Source organism: Microcaecilia unicolor, chromosome 6 (genome assembly GCF_901765095.1).
Source record: "Microcaecilia unicolor chromosome 6, aMicUni1.1, whole genome shotgun sequence".
In the NCBI taxonomy this organism is placed as follows: Eukaryota; Metazoa; Chordata; class Amphibia; order Gymnophiona; family Siphonopidae; genus Microcaecilia; species Microcaecilia unicolor.
The window spans coordinates 40,850,482-40,865,425 of record NC_044036.1 but is presented as its reverse complement, the minus strand read 5'-3'; the positions used below and the strand labels follow the sequence as shown (position 1 = coordinate 40,865,425).

The window sequence follows — 14,944 nt, the reverse complement described above, 5'->3', positions numbered from 1 at the left end:
GTCGGTGCCGGAAGCTGCTGGGGGCCAGGAGACGGCACCGAGGTGCCGGAACCCCGACGCGTCGGTACCTCCACCACCGACGGAGATCTCTCCTCTCTGCGATGACGCTTCGGCGTCGACTCCTCTTCAGGGTGCACCGAGGGCTCCCGGTGACGGCGCTTCTTGTCTTTTTTCCGGTGCACGTCACCGGTGCCGGAGGGCATGGAGGAGGAGGAGGTCGATCCCCCTCGGTCTCGGGGTACCGGGTCCGACAGGGTTCGGTCCCGTGGCTCACGAGTTGAGGGAGTGACCGGGGCCGACTGCCCACGCGGTCCCTCTACCCCACTCTCGCCGGCGGACCGGCGGGCCGACGGGACCTGTTCTCCTGGGGTCGCTGCCATCGGTGCCGATGTCTCGGGCATCGATACCGGTACCGAAGAACCGGTCTTCGATACCGATGCCGTCGAGGTCGACGTCGAGGGGCCGGCGCAAGTTCCAAAAAGACGGTCCCGCAGAACTTGCCTCGCAACCTGAGTCCGTTTCCGGAGACCGAGACACAAAACGCACGACTTGAGATTGTGCTCCGGCCCGAGGCACTGGAGGCACCAAGCGTGGGTGTCGGTCTGCGAGATCGGCCGGCCGCAGCGACCACACTTTTTAAATCCACTCGGGACCTTCGAGGACATCGACGGAAAAATCGCGTCGGCGAAGTCAAAGTCGGCAATGGTGGCTAAAATCACACCACGAAAATTGTAACCGACCGAGCGGCCACTAGGCCGCAACGAGGCGTCCCCGCTAGAAAGCGAGGGAAAAGAAGGAGCGCGTGCTCCACACGCGCAAAATTCCTTTTTTTTTTTTTTTTTTAATAAAAGAGAAAGAAGAAGAAGAAGAGGCCGAACAGGCCAAAAGCGACGATCCGCGTAAACGCGGTCGAAAAAATCCGGCGGCTGAAACGAGAGAGAGGGGAAAACACAACTCTCTCAGTCGCGGAAAAAAAGTAACTGGCGGGAGCGGTCGCGCACGGGCGGGAAGACGGCCGCGCATGCGCGGTGGGCGTGCCCTGCGTGCTGACCGTCCCGCGAAGCTTATTTCCGGTTGGTGGGGGCTGCCGCGGACGTCACCCAGTCGTGAGAACAAGCAGCCTGCTTGTCCTCGGAGAACATGCCTGTAAGTACTGCAATATCAGGCCGATGCATGGAGCGTATGAAGCAAGCTCCAGTTCTGTCTCTCTGTCCCAAAAATCTGTTTACTTGATCTTAGCCAAAAGGCCGAGAAGCGATGCCAATGCTTGTTGCTCAGCTGGTGTGCTCTTCTCCCTTTCCTTGGCTGTTCGGAGCTAAAAGCCTCGAGTCCAGAAAGCCAATGGCATGACAGGTAGATTGAGTGGGCACCTGAGGAAGTCTGAGGAAACTGTGTACTGGGGAATGATTTTCGGAGACACACTTACAGGTCACCTAGACCTACTGCTGAAAAAGGTGTGAGCAAAATCTAAATAAATAAATAAAATAAATAAATACTACTACTACTACTACTTAGCATTTCTATAGCGCTGCCAGGGTTACGCAGCGCTGTACAAGTTTAAACATGGGGAAGGCCAGTCCCTGCTCAAGAGAGCTTACAATCTAAAGAGGGTCAATGAAGGCCACCATTGGCTCCTGCAGACTTGCCAAGTCTCCCGCATTTAGCGGGAGACTCCCACTTTCGCGGGTCATGTTCGCATTCCTGCTGGGGAACCAAGAACTCTTGCTCAGCAGCCTTCCCCTCCATTGGCAGCAGGAGATGCATTAATATGATGTCATCTCCTGTTGCCGTGGGACCAGTCTTATGATAACAGCTAAAAAAAATTTCAGTTTTTATCATGAGTCTGTTCCCACGGCAGCAGGAGATGCGGTTTTATTAAGGCGTCTCCTGTTGCTGCAAGGGGAGGTGGGCCGGTGGCTTGTTGGTACTGTGGCTGCAGAATTAAGGTGTGCCAGGGGTGGAGCCAAGAGGCGGAGCGGGTGGGACTGATCAGAGTGGGGGGACTGGAATCTCTCTCTCAAAAAAATCGATCCCCCCCCCCCCCCTTGGCAACTCTGGTCTAGAAGGTCAGAGGAAATGAAAGAGACTTCAGAGCTAAAGAAGAAGGTCAGCAATCAAAATTAATCCAATAACAGAGAGTGCAGTGGGAATGAGCACTGAATTTGGACTACACTAACTCTACGCAGCGTCTCAAGATAATATCTGAACCGCCAAGTCTGAAGTGCATCAGGATTTGATTTTCTGCCAACACCGACACGCATAATGCAGCAGCACATCATCAGTCATCTTCCTGATTCAAACAGCATACAGTGAAGACAACGAATGCAATATCCAGGCACTGCGCCTGTGCTGCTGAAACATCTGGCTGTAACACATGCGAGGCACAGAACGGGACCGGCTGTGGTTTAAAACACGAGCATAGTAGAATTTGTAGGAGTGAAATATACACTTGGGAAGGTGACTTATGCACGGTTCACAGCCCTGCCATAACCACAGCAAGTCGGAAAGGCTCTAAACACTCTTAAGTATTTTGCTACTTTACAAAGAGTGGAGATGGATTGAAAGCTAAAATCCTGTCATTTGGGCTAAGGAATTTTAATCTCTACAAGCAACATATTGATGATTCCGTTAAAGGGGCACTGCTGAGCCTCTGTGAAAGATTCCCTAAGCCTTCCGTAGACAGCAAACCGGCTGTTCTGATTCCTTCTCCGTAGCACAAGGAAGCTGTGGAACTGGGAGAAAAGAAGGAGAGGAGGCAAAGATGAAGAGGGATGACATGGAACCCCCTAAATGAGTCTCGTTTTGTTTCTATGAATGAATAAATGTTACATTCTTGCTTTGCACCAATAAAGAGACATTTATGAAAGAAGCTCTTGCTGGCAGTAAGAAGTCCATCAGAGCACAAGGGTGGGGGAGGGAGGCCAAAAGAATGAATTTAACATTCTTCAGGACTTGGCGGTGGAAAGGAAGGTAACTACAGCTTTCTCTGCCCAGAATTTTTTTTTTTCCTTCTTCATAAACTCGACTTCCTACTAACAAAGAGGTTATCAACCCAGTCCTCGAGACACCTAGCCAATTAGGTTTTTAGGATACTCACAATGAATATACACAAGATAGATCTGCACAGAACGGAAGTAGTGCATGCAAATTTATCTCATGCATATTCATTGTGGTTACCCTGAAAACCTGACTGACCAGGTGTATCTCGAGGACCGAGTGGAGAACCTCTGGCCTAGAGCACATGTTAAAATTCTATTCATGGCACTGTTTTGTACCTTTGCTGATATCCCTTCTTCAGGATTTCTTATAAAAATGTTGAAAAGAACTGAGTTTTTGTTGTTTTGTGGGCAGCAGGTGACAGGAACTCTGAAGTCTCACCCTGGTAACATCTGAACACCTTGCTGAACATTTCCAGAAAAAGTCTCTGGTCTCATTCCATGCAAGGTCTTGGGGGACGGGAAGAGTAGTTCAGCAGCTCTGAGGGCATTATGAACAAAGGGGTCCTTTTACTAAGCTGCGGTTCTTGTATTTATAACTCACCTTCTCCCGGTAAGGTCCAAAGTGAAGTCACAAATCAAGAATCTAATGAATAGCACCTAGGAATATTACAAAAAAATGATATCATAGTATAAGTATTTATGAAAAAGATATGGCTTCAATTGTCTTTGAAAAAGATAATAATAAGGTATTAATTAGATAATAGAAAGAAGCGAGTTACAAACAGACTGAAAACGAAATGAACGTTCTAGAAATCATTTAACCCTTAGACTTGAAACTGATGGAAAACAGAGAAGACCGCGACTCATTGTGTTGCTCGACCTACCGGAGGGATCCCTAAAGCATTAATAGTACTTTTAGACCCAGATAGTATTTTATGAACTAAACAAGATATTTTAAAAATGAAGCTGGGTTAATAAAGGAGCTGCATGATCAATTTTATTTCATTTAAAAAATTAATCAAGCTGCAGTCTGTATTCTGCAACATCTGAAGGTTTTCCAGAATTTTTTGTGAGACTCCTACATACAGAGAGTTGCAGTTGTTCATCTGAGTCACAATTAGTGTTTGTACCACTAAAGTAAAATGATCCCTGTAAAAATAGGAGCAAATCCATTTAAATTGTCTAAAATTCAGAACAATTTTGTTTGCAAGATTATTAACTTGACGGTCCATAGACATGGCAGAATCTAATATCATTCCCAGGGCTCTGGAGGTTTTCTCAACTGAAAGTGAGGAATCATTACCTACTACTACTACTTATCATTTCTATAGCGCTACTAGACGTACGCAGCGCTGTACACATAATCATGTAGAGACAGTCCCTGTTCGACAGAGCTTACAATCTAATTAGGACAGACAAACAGGACAAATACGAGATAAGGGAATTACTAAGGTGGGGATGATAAAATAAGGGTACTGAACAAGTGAGTAAGGGTTAGTAGTTAAAAGCAGCATCAAAAAGGTGGGCTTTTAGCCCAGATTTGAAGACGACCAGGGATGGAGCTTGACGTACAGGCTCAGGAAGTCTATTCCAGGCATATGGTGCAGCAAGATAAAAGGAACAGAGTCTGGAGTTAGCGGTGGAGAAGGGTGAAGCTAAGAGAGATTTACCCAGTGAACGGAGTTCCCAGGGAGGAGTGTAGGGAGAGATGAGAGTGGAGAGGTACTGAGGAGCTGCAGAGTGAATGCACTTATAAGTCAACAAGAGGAGTTTGAACTGTATGCGGAAATGGATAGGGAGCCAGTGAAGTGACTTGAGGAGAGGGCTAATATGAGCATAGCGACACTGGCAGAATAAAAGTCGTGCAGTAGAATTTTGAACAGATTGAAGAGGAGAGAGATGGCTAAGTGGACCTGTGAGAAGCAAGTTGCAATAGTCTAAGCGAGAGGTGATAAGAGTGTGGATAAGGGTTCTGGTAGTGTGCTCAGAAAGGAAAGGGCGAATTTTGGTGATATTATAGAGAAAGAAATGACAGGTTTTAGCAGTCTGATGAATATGTGCAGAGAAGGAGAGAGAGGAGTTGAAGATGACCCCAAGGTTACGAGCTGATGAGACAGGGAGGATGAGAGTGTTATCCACAGAAATAGAGAATGGGGGAAGAGGAGAGGTTGGTTTTAGGGGGAAAGATACAAAGCTCAGTCTTGGCCATGTTTAGTTTCAGATGGCGGTGAGACATTCAGGCGGCAATGTCAGACAGGCAGGCTGATACTTTGGCCTGGATTCCTGCTGAGATTTCTGGTGTGGAGAGATAGATCTGGGAGTCATCAGTGTAAAGATGTTACTGAAAACCATGGGATGAGATCAGAGTACCAAGGGAAGAAGTATAGATGGAGAAAAGAAGAGGTCCCAGGACAGATCCCTGAGGTACACCAACTGACAGTGGGATAGAAGTGGAGGAGGATCCACTGGAGTGCACACTAAAAAGTGTGATGGGAGAGATAAGAAGAAAACCAGGACAGAACAGAGCCCTGAAATCCAAGTGAGGACAGCATATCAAGGAGTAGGCGGTGATCAACAGTGTCAAAAGCAGCAGATAGGTCGAGAAAGATGAGGATAGCATAGAGACCTTTGGATATGGCCAGGAACAGGTCATTGGAGACTTTAGCAAGTGCTGTTTCAGTTGAATGAAGAGGGCGAAAGCCAGATTGAAGTAGATCAAGAATAGCTTGAGATGAAAGAAAGTCAAGACAACGGCAGTGAACAACACTTTCAAGTATCTTGGAATAGTATTTGGAACGTTATTTAAATCAAAACTGAACCAAAGGATTTTAATCTTAACAGTATTTGGCTTTAGAAGACAAGATAAAGACCAAGTTCTGATCTTATCCATATTCAATTTTATCCTAAGATATGAATAATGCAGATCTTGAGAAATCTGTAACAAGATAAAATACGTCCACATATGAAAACAAAAATTCTCTTTCCCCAAGAGCCAACAAGCTTAAAGAACTCATACAGATGTTAAATAAAAGAGGTGAGATAGGAGATCCCAGAGGAACATCGCAAGGCGGCTGCCATGGAGAGGACAATTCATCATTCTTAATTATCTGATAACATCTATTTCTCAGAAAATCATGAAACCGTTGAAACACCTTGTTAGTGATTCCTAATTCAGCCAGTTTACACATCAAAATATCATGATCAACTATATCAAAGACTGCTGAGATGTCAAACTGCAAAAGCACTGTCAGACCTCCCCTACTGAATACTTTCTTTACTTCAGAAGTTAACAACAATAACTCTGTACTATGAGACTGTCTGACTCTATACTGTGAAGAATGACATACATCAGAATCTTCTAAGTAATCTGATAATTGTGAGCTAACTACAAATTCAATTATTTTAGTGGTCCTTTTACAAGCTGTGGTAAAATGTGGCCTGCGGTAGTGTGGGCGTGACTTTCTGACGCACACTGGGCCACTTCTTACCATGGCTGGGAAAAAGGCTATTTTTTAATGAGCTGGGAAATGGGCATGGGCAAAAATTAAAACTAGCGCACACCTATTTACAGCCTGAGCCCTTAACGCCAGCCAGAGGCGTAGCCAGGTTTTGATCTCAGGGGGAGCAGACTTTTATAAAATAGGCGCTGGTTGATGTCAGCTAGACAGTCGTGTCTGTGTTGTTGCTCAAGGACTGTGGCTGGCACTGATTAATACAGGCTGTCTCTGTTGCGTCCTGCCTACAAGGAAACAGTAAGTTACATCAGGAGGCAGGACGCAGAAGAGGTCCCTGGACTGGCCAGAGCAGGCAACCTGTCTTCTTAACTACAAAGTAAAAATATTCAAATCGTGACCATCACCTCAGGAATAGCACACACATTCCTTCCACTGCTAGACACCTTGTTTAAATCAGATGGGCTTTTGTTTGTGTGACTTCTCCTCAGGCGCGTCCCGGACTCCCGCCTACTCTAACGCAACTTCCTCTTTTCCGCAGAGGTGGGAGTGAGATGTGCCTGAAGAGAAAGCCCCAACGCTGGCAGAAGGCTGACTGTGAATCACCGGTGCCGAGGCAGAACGCTTCAGGGCAGTAAAAATGATGACGCAGACGGGAGACAGCGGGCAGCAGAAGAAACACAGGGAGAAAGATGCGAGACTACGTGGAAGGCGGCAGGGAAAGTTACTGGCACATGGCGCCATTTTTTCAAAAATCTCTTTGGGGGAGCAACTGCTCCCCCTGCGCGAGGGGCGTAGCTACGTGGGGCCACAGGGGCTTGGGCACCTGTAGATTTGGCCCTGGCCCCTCCCACCGCCAACCCTATTGACCCCCTCCGCCGCCAACCCTCCCCCGCCGTCGGGTACCTTTGCTGGTGGGGGTCTCCAACCGCCGTCGGCCGCGTTGCTGATCTGCAAGGCTTCTGTTTCTGTGAGTCTGACATCCGGCGTCAGACTCACAGAAACAGAAGCCTTGCAGATCAGCAACGCAGCCGTGCCAGAGAAGAGGACTTCGGCTGGCGGGGGTTGGGGACCCCCGCCAGCAAAGGTACCCGACGGCGGAAGCGGAGGAGGGTTGGCGGCAGCGGGAAGGGGAGGTCGAAAGGGTTGGCGCCGGGGGGAGGTCAAAGGTGGTGGTGTGGCGGTGGGGGTCAAAAATGGCAGTGGGGGGGGGGGGGGGTCGGCAGCACCGGGGGGGGGGCTACGATGTGCCCCCTCACCTCGGGCTCTGGACCCCACTCCCGCCGAAGTCTGTCTACGCCCCTGCACTGCGCCCCCCCCAGCTACGCCACTGCTGTCAGCCATTGACCTAGCGGTAAGGGCTCACACACTACCTGCGTGGTAACCATGCCGTGTGCGCAAATGTGGTCGCACTGCTGATTACCGCCAGGAACACCCCCTGCCGTAGAAAATAGGAATATATTTTCTACTGCGGAATTCGGCGCACGCCAGATCTCGGTATTACTGCCGGGTTCATGCACTACTCTAGCAGTAATGCCAATTTGGCACACGCTACACACGTGTTAGCCCTCCCTCAGCGTTGTAAAAGGGCCCCTTAGTAAGAAGTGGTATTTTATCTACTGGCCTAAAATTACTTGCTTTAGTTAGATCAAGACCTTCTGCCTTTGGAATAGGTGTTAGCACAATCTCTCCAATGTGTGTATGTCGATATAAAAAAACCCCACTGGATAGCATACAAATGGCGCCTTAGCATAGCCGGAGCATTTTCTGCCACCTATTTTGTAGGCGGTAAGGAATCCCGCGTTATCCGTACACTAACCAGTCAGCACGCTGTAATATAGATGTGCTAACTGGTTAGCACAGGAACGCCCACTTTCCACTCCTAACACCTCCCTAAAAAAAATTCCAAAAATATTTACTGCATGGTTAGCGTGCATATATGCAAAAAGATTTGCATGTAATGCAGGCAGTATATGCAAATCAATTTAATGCTTATTTAATGTGGATATCCTGAAAACCTGACTGGCAAGGGGGTACTCCAGGACCAACTTGGGAAACACTGCCCTAGAACAGAAAACGTACCACCCCATAACAACCCTAACCCACCTATGAAAAGACAGTGCTATATATATATATATTACACTGGGTTCTCGAACACCAATATACCTACTATTGGGAAATATTTACTGCATGGTTAGCGTGCATATATGCAAAAACCAACCCAGGACCGTTTAGAATGCCCTGGTTAGTGTTAGTGCCTAACTCAGCTTAGAAAAAATGACCCTAAAGTATGGTGGCTGTGCCACTTGACGACGTATAAACAAGTTGTGGTGACACCTTTTTATAGATTAAATCAGTAAGGGGGTCTTATTGAGTTATTCCGTAAATGCTAGAGACACCCATAGGAATATATGGGCGTCTCTAGCATTTAGCGCATGTATATTTAACGCATGAGTTAAAAACGCTAGCGCACCTTTGTAAGAGGACCCCTAGATCTGTGGCATGTTCTCAAGAGCTGCGTTCATCAGGTCAAGGAGCACAGTTCTCAGAAACTAGTCACAGATAAGTACATAAGTATTGCCATACTGGGACAGATGAACAGTCCATCAAGCCCAGCATCCTGTTTCCAACAGTGGCCAATCCAGGTCAGAAATACCTGGCAAGATCCCAAAAAAGTACAAAACGTTTTATGCTGCTTATCCCAGAAATAGTGGATTTTCCCCAAGTCCAATTTAATAATGGTCTATGGACTTTTCCTTTAGGAAGCTGTCCAAACCTTTTTTTTAAACTCTGCTAAGCTACCCGCCGTTACCATATTCACTAGCAATGAATTCCAGAGTTTAATTACACATTGAGTAAAGAAACATTTTCTCTGATTTGTTGTAAATTTACTGCTTTGTAGCTTCATCGCATGCCTCCTAGTCCTAGTATTTTTGGAAAGTGTAAACCGACGCTTCACGTCTACCCGTTCTACTCCACTCATTATTTTATAGACCTCTATCATATCTCTCCTCAGCCGTCTTTTCTCCAAGCTGAAGAGCCCTAGCCGCTTTAGCCTTTCCTCATAAGGAAGTCGTCCCATCCACTTTATCATTTTCGTCGCCCTTTTCTACACCTGGAGTGGAGGAGTAGCCTAGTGGTTAGTGCAGTGGACTTTGATCCTGGGGAACTGAGTTCAATTCCCACTGCAGCTCCTTGTGACTCTGGGCAAATCACTTAACCCTCCATTGCCCCTGGTACAAAATAAGTACCTGACTATATGTAAACCACTTTGAATGTAGTTGCAAAAACCTCAGAAAGGCAGTATATCAAGTCCCCTTTCCCCCCTTTTCTAATTCCAATATATCTTTTTTGAGATGCGGTGACGTACTGACTTAGTGCAATAACATGGTATCACCTACATCTTGTTGACCCTTATTGCTATAAAGAGGATTATTGAACACAAGTTATTGTTCCCTTGTGTGTTGATCACATATTGACCCTATACAGCTACAGGACCACAGGTCATCGTTTCTGACTCTGAAGATGTTATGCTTCTGCACTGCTTAAAATGGAGTTAAAGTAAGTACATTTTAATTCATGGATTTAATATAACATCTAGGTCTATTAGTCTTCTGCTCTAATACATTTGTTTTATTTCATCCCTGCAGGTCACTGAGGAAGTTACTAGGCAAGTTTTAACAGGAGCTCTGACACAGCCGCATGGCTGAGAGGAAATGAATACTTTTATGCTCAGGTACAGGATTTATGGCACAAGCTGGAGGCCCCTGAAAGTTTATCAATGAGAGGGATTTGGGAAATGTAAAGAAATGTCCACAATGAACCATAAACTAAACTCCTCATAAGTTTAAGAGGATATGGTTGCCTCTTTAGGATCACATTCACAATAGGAGGCCAGATGTACATAAAAAGAAAGAATCTATTAAAAGTATGGGTTACGGGGAGGAATATACATTAAGATTCATTGAATACGAGAAACTTTATCTACACGTAAGTTATCATCTTACACTATGTCAAGGTCCAAGGCTATGTGCAAAAAAAAAAAAAAAAAAAACCAACTTGCAAAACCTCTAAAAAACCCCAATAGATAATGAACACTATTACATTAACAATAATAAAAATGCACAAAATATAAAATTAAATAAAATTGGTAAGAAATAATATTTCAATCATTTTTGAAACCACAAATAATCAATCTCCAAAGAAATTGCTTTGGGAATAGTATTCAACAATGCCAATGCAATTCAATGGATAGTTTGAGACCTTACCGACAATCTCTATTGTTTCACTGTACGGACAGTTAATAACCTATCATCATCTCATCTCAGATGGTAAAATGGAACATATTTCATTAACTTTTAGACAGTTCATTCAAAGCCTTAATAGTAAGTATAGGATTTTGAACCACGACCTATACCTGCTCCTCAAGGACTGCAAACCAGTTTTCTGGATTTCCCTAATGGTTATGTATGAGAGATATCTGCATATCTGCTGCCTTTATTGTATGCAAATATGCAATCTCTCTTGCATTTTGATTTAAGAATATCCTAAAATCCCAATTGTTTTCTGGCCCTCAAAGACCAAAGTGTTACATCTTTGATCTATAATCTGTAATCTCCCATGCATTATTAATAGGGGACCATAGCCAACTGTGTCATTGGAGGATTCTTGGGGGCTGAGGTCAAAACTACTGCCGGTGTTAACATGCAATTAGCGCTGGGTTTGTGTGCGCATTATACAGTGCCAAATGCTTAGAGGGCTTGAGCGCCGCTGTTAACATGTGCACTAAGGATGGCCACAAATTGTATTCAAATGTAAGTTACTGAGTTCAGTAAATATTCCTTCCCAATGCGCAAATTGGGAGACAGGAAGGTGGTAGAACTACAGGACATGAATTGAGGTTGCAGGGGGGCAGACTCAGGAGTAATGTCAGGAAGTATTTTTTCACGGAGTGGGTGGTGGATACGTGAAATGCCCTCCTATCTTTTTTTTTTTAATACGACCATTTTCAAAATGTCTTTTTTTTTAAATATCGCTTCTAACAAGTGTTTGTGCTCTGTGCATTTATTTTTTCTATTCCAGTCAGGATTTTTAGACGTCTGTCTTCTTAGTCATCTCTTCTCTAAGCTGAAGAGCCCTAACCTTTTTGAGATGTGGTGACCAGAACTGTACACAATTCTCAAGGTGTGTTATCACCATGGAGCAATACAGAGGCATTATGGCATTCTTTATTTTATTCTTTATTCATTTCATAATAATTCCTAACATTCTATTTGCTTTTTTGGCTGCCACTGGCTGCACACGGAGCAGAATATTTCAACATATTGTCCACAATGACCCCTAAATCCTTTTCCTCAGTAGTGACTTCTAATGTGGAAACCAGCATCATGTAGCTATAATTTGCATTATTCTTCAAATTGTGCATCAGTTTGCACTGGCCCAAATTAAATTTCATTTGCCATTTGGATGCCTAGTCCTCCAGCTTCCCAAGGTCCTCCTGCAATTTCACGCAGTCTGCACGTGATTTAACAGCTTTAAATAGTTTTGTCATCTGAAAATTTCACCTCACATATTGTTTCCATTTCCAGATCATTTATAAATATGTTTAAAATCACCAGTCCTGGAGTGGGGGGGGGGGGGGGGGGGGGGGGGGTGTCACGTGATGGCAACAGCGTGAGCGGACGCTTACAAGCTCGGCTCTGCTCCCTCGTTCTGATAAACCCCCTTCTTATAGCACCCCCGCGGTGAATTTTTCAACCTAACATTGACTCACCAACGCTGGAACTCGGGGGTGGGGGGGGGGGGGTGGGACTCATTTGAAAACAAATGCACAGCAGAAGAAGCCGGGGAAGGCTGTTATGCCGATTAAAGCGGCTCGCTTAGGCAGGGAACAGGCTGCAGGAAGTGTATACAAAATGGCAGCCCAGCAGCGGGATCCTTTCATGCCACAGGCCACTGATGATACTATCCAACTCTCAATGCGAAACATGTCACAGCTCTTAGATGACAAACTTGCCAAGCTTCATGTTGCTATGGATGAGCTGAAAGACTCAGTGGCTGGCCAGGTGGCACGCATACAACAAGCGGAAGACCGTATCTCCGCCCAAAAGGATCGTGTGCAAGTGATGGAGGAAAAAATAGGAACGCTGGAGACACAGAACGGGTGGAGGACCAAGAGAACCGGGCAAGGTGAAACAACCTGCGAATAGTTGGCCTCCCTGAAGCTATAAAAGAAACGGACCTGCTAGAAATCTCGGAAAAATGGCTGCCAGAGGCAGTAGGGCTCCCTTTGGAGGCAGGCCCGAGCCACATGGAGAGAGCGCACCGGGTAGGGACTCGGGGAGAGGAAGCAGACAGACCGCGCCCAGTCATAGTGCGCTACCTGAACTATGCTACTAAAGCCAGGATACTGGAACTGTACAAACGCTCACGCAATTTGGATTACAAAGGTTCTAAAACACTTCTGTTTCAAGACTTTTCGCCATGTGTCTCGTAGCAGCAAAGGGTGTTGGCGCCCTTCTGCTCTCAACTCTTCAGCAGAGGTATCAAGTTTGCTTTCCAGTACCCAGCGAGGGTGAGACTGCTCCATAACAACCGAAACCTAACTTTCACAGCGGCTGCAGAGCTCCGGGCATTCATAGAGAAGCTGCCTCCGCGTGAGTGAGTGAGAGTCCAGGCCTGTGGCAGAGTAAAGTGCTGTGAGTTATAGCCGTGACAGAGATATCTCTCTAAAGACAGATCGCTTATAGGAGTCTCTGGTCAACTGTTGGAAATTTGTTGTTGTTCATTGGAACTATAGTAGGGACTTATGTTTGTTGGTGAGACCCCCTTTATGACAGGGGGACTGTACTGTAATTGCTTAGTATCCACTGGACGGGAAGGGGGAGGGGCAGGGAGGGAGCAGGAAAGCTATAGCAGTGAAACAGGTTGGGGGGGCTCGGGTCAGAGGAGAGACGGGGGTGGCGGCGGGAGAGGGGAGATAAGGGGATGGGGTGGGGAAACGTTTTTGTGGGCGATTGTGTATACATGGGTGATTGGGTGTGTGTGGGTGTTTGGAGGATGTGTATGGGGTTTGAGAGGAGGGGGGTTCCATGTGAGGGGTGAGGAAGTTGTCGTGGATGGTTGGAGAGAGAGAGGGGGGAGCTTGATAAGTTTTTGATTTGGTTCTGGGATTTAGGGGGGGAAGGGAGGGATTCCGAGCTCTTGAAAATGCTGAAGCTTAGTTCAGTCCTGAGGGAGGGCTTGCCCTACACAGGCGGGGGCGGCACAGCTGGGACGCCATCCCTAGCCTCCGAAAAGGCTGGACTTTCCTGCAGGGCAGGGGATTTCGGTCTGGGATACATGGAGGAAAGGGGGTTGCAGATACGTGGGTCAGTTTCCTTTAGATTGTAAGCTCCTTTGAGCAGGGACTGTCCTTCTTTGTTAAACTGTACAGTGCTGCGTAACCCTAGTAGCGCTCTAGAAATGTTAAGTAGTAGTAGTAGTAGAGGTTTCTGGAACTCGGAGGGGGTGATATACCCTCATTCCAGCAATGCCAAGCAGAGTGGCACATCCCTGATAAGTTGCTGTTCTCTTATTACCAATTTAGGCATTACATTATGTTCACTTTGAAATTTAGAGACTGTGTCCCTGCCTTTACCCAACTGGACCAGATATTCATGCAGATGCCGGCCTCCTCTAATAAGCTTTCAGGGTGGTATAGGTTGGGAAACGAGCAGCGAGCTTCCCCGACTCTGGATAAGCTATTGCAATGGAGCGTGAGTATGGGGGAACCCTTTGCTAGGCAAGACTTGGCCCGCTGTTTTGAGTTGGCTTTTAGGATTACACCAAATGTGCGACTGCATGAAACCCAGCTTAAGATCCTACATGATATATATATTTCAAAAAGCAGGGGGAAGCTGATTGGTCTTTGGGAGAATGAAACGTGTGAAAGTGGGCATGGGCACCACGGTGCATCGTTTTTTGGAATGTACCAAACTTCAATCTTTTTGGACAGGTGTCCTCTCGAACATAGAAGGAATTGTGGGTGTAACATGTGAGTGGACGTATGGGTCCCTGTTACCGGGCTTGGACTCTAGCTTACACTCCCAGGGTTTGGATGAGCATCAACAGCATTTTATACTACTGGCATTATTGCTGGTGAGAAAAACTGTACTTCACTATTGGGTTGGGAAGGACCCTCCAGTGTTGGCTGAGTGGAAAGCCAGTATGAAACAAATGGCAACTTGGGAATTGATGAGCACGCCCTTTGCTGAGGGGAATCCAGCTGGCAGGGGACGGTATAGCGATATCTGGAAATCAGCACAGGTCTTCCTGGATAGACAGGAGAGTCATAATCTATCTGCGAAGGGCATGGAGTAATAGCAGGGAGTTAGGGGAGGGTGAGGGGGGACCCTAGGGGAGAAAAAGAAAAATTGAGAATGGTCCATGAGGAGATACTGCTGCACTGGTAGTAAACATGTGTTCTGTTATAAGACTTGTGACCCATGGTTTGTATGTCAATTGACCAGTTAATTACTTTTAAAGTTGATTTGTTCTAACTGTGATGTGCAC

General features: G+C 46.2%; 1 protein-coding gene and 1 pseudogene across 1 annotated transcript in view; both read right to left on the bottom strand.

Moving 5' to 3' along the window:
- ROR1 (receptor tyrosine kinase like orphan receptor 1) overlaps positions 1 to 14,944 on the bottom strand; it is a 439,308-nt gene that overhangs the window by 113,518 nt on the left and 310,846 nt on the right. The window lies entirely within an intron of this gene.
- LOC115473606 lies at positions 1,132 to 1,259 on the bottom strand (annotated as a pseudogene).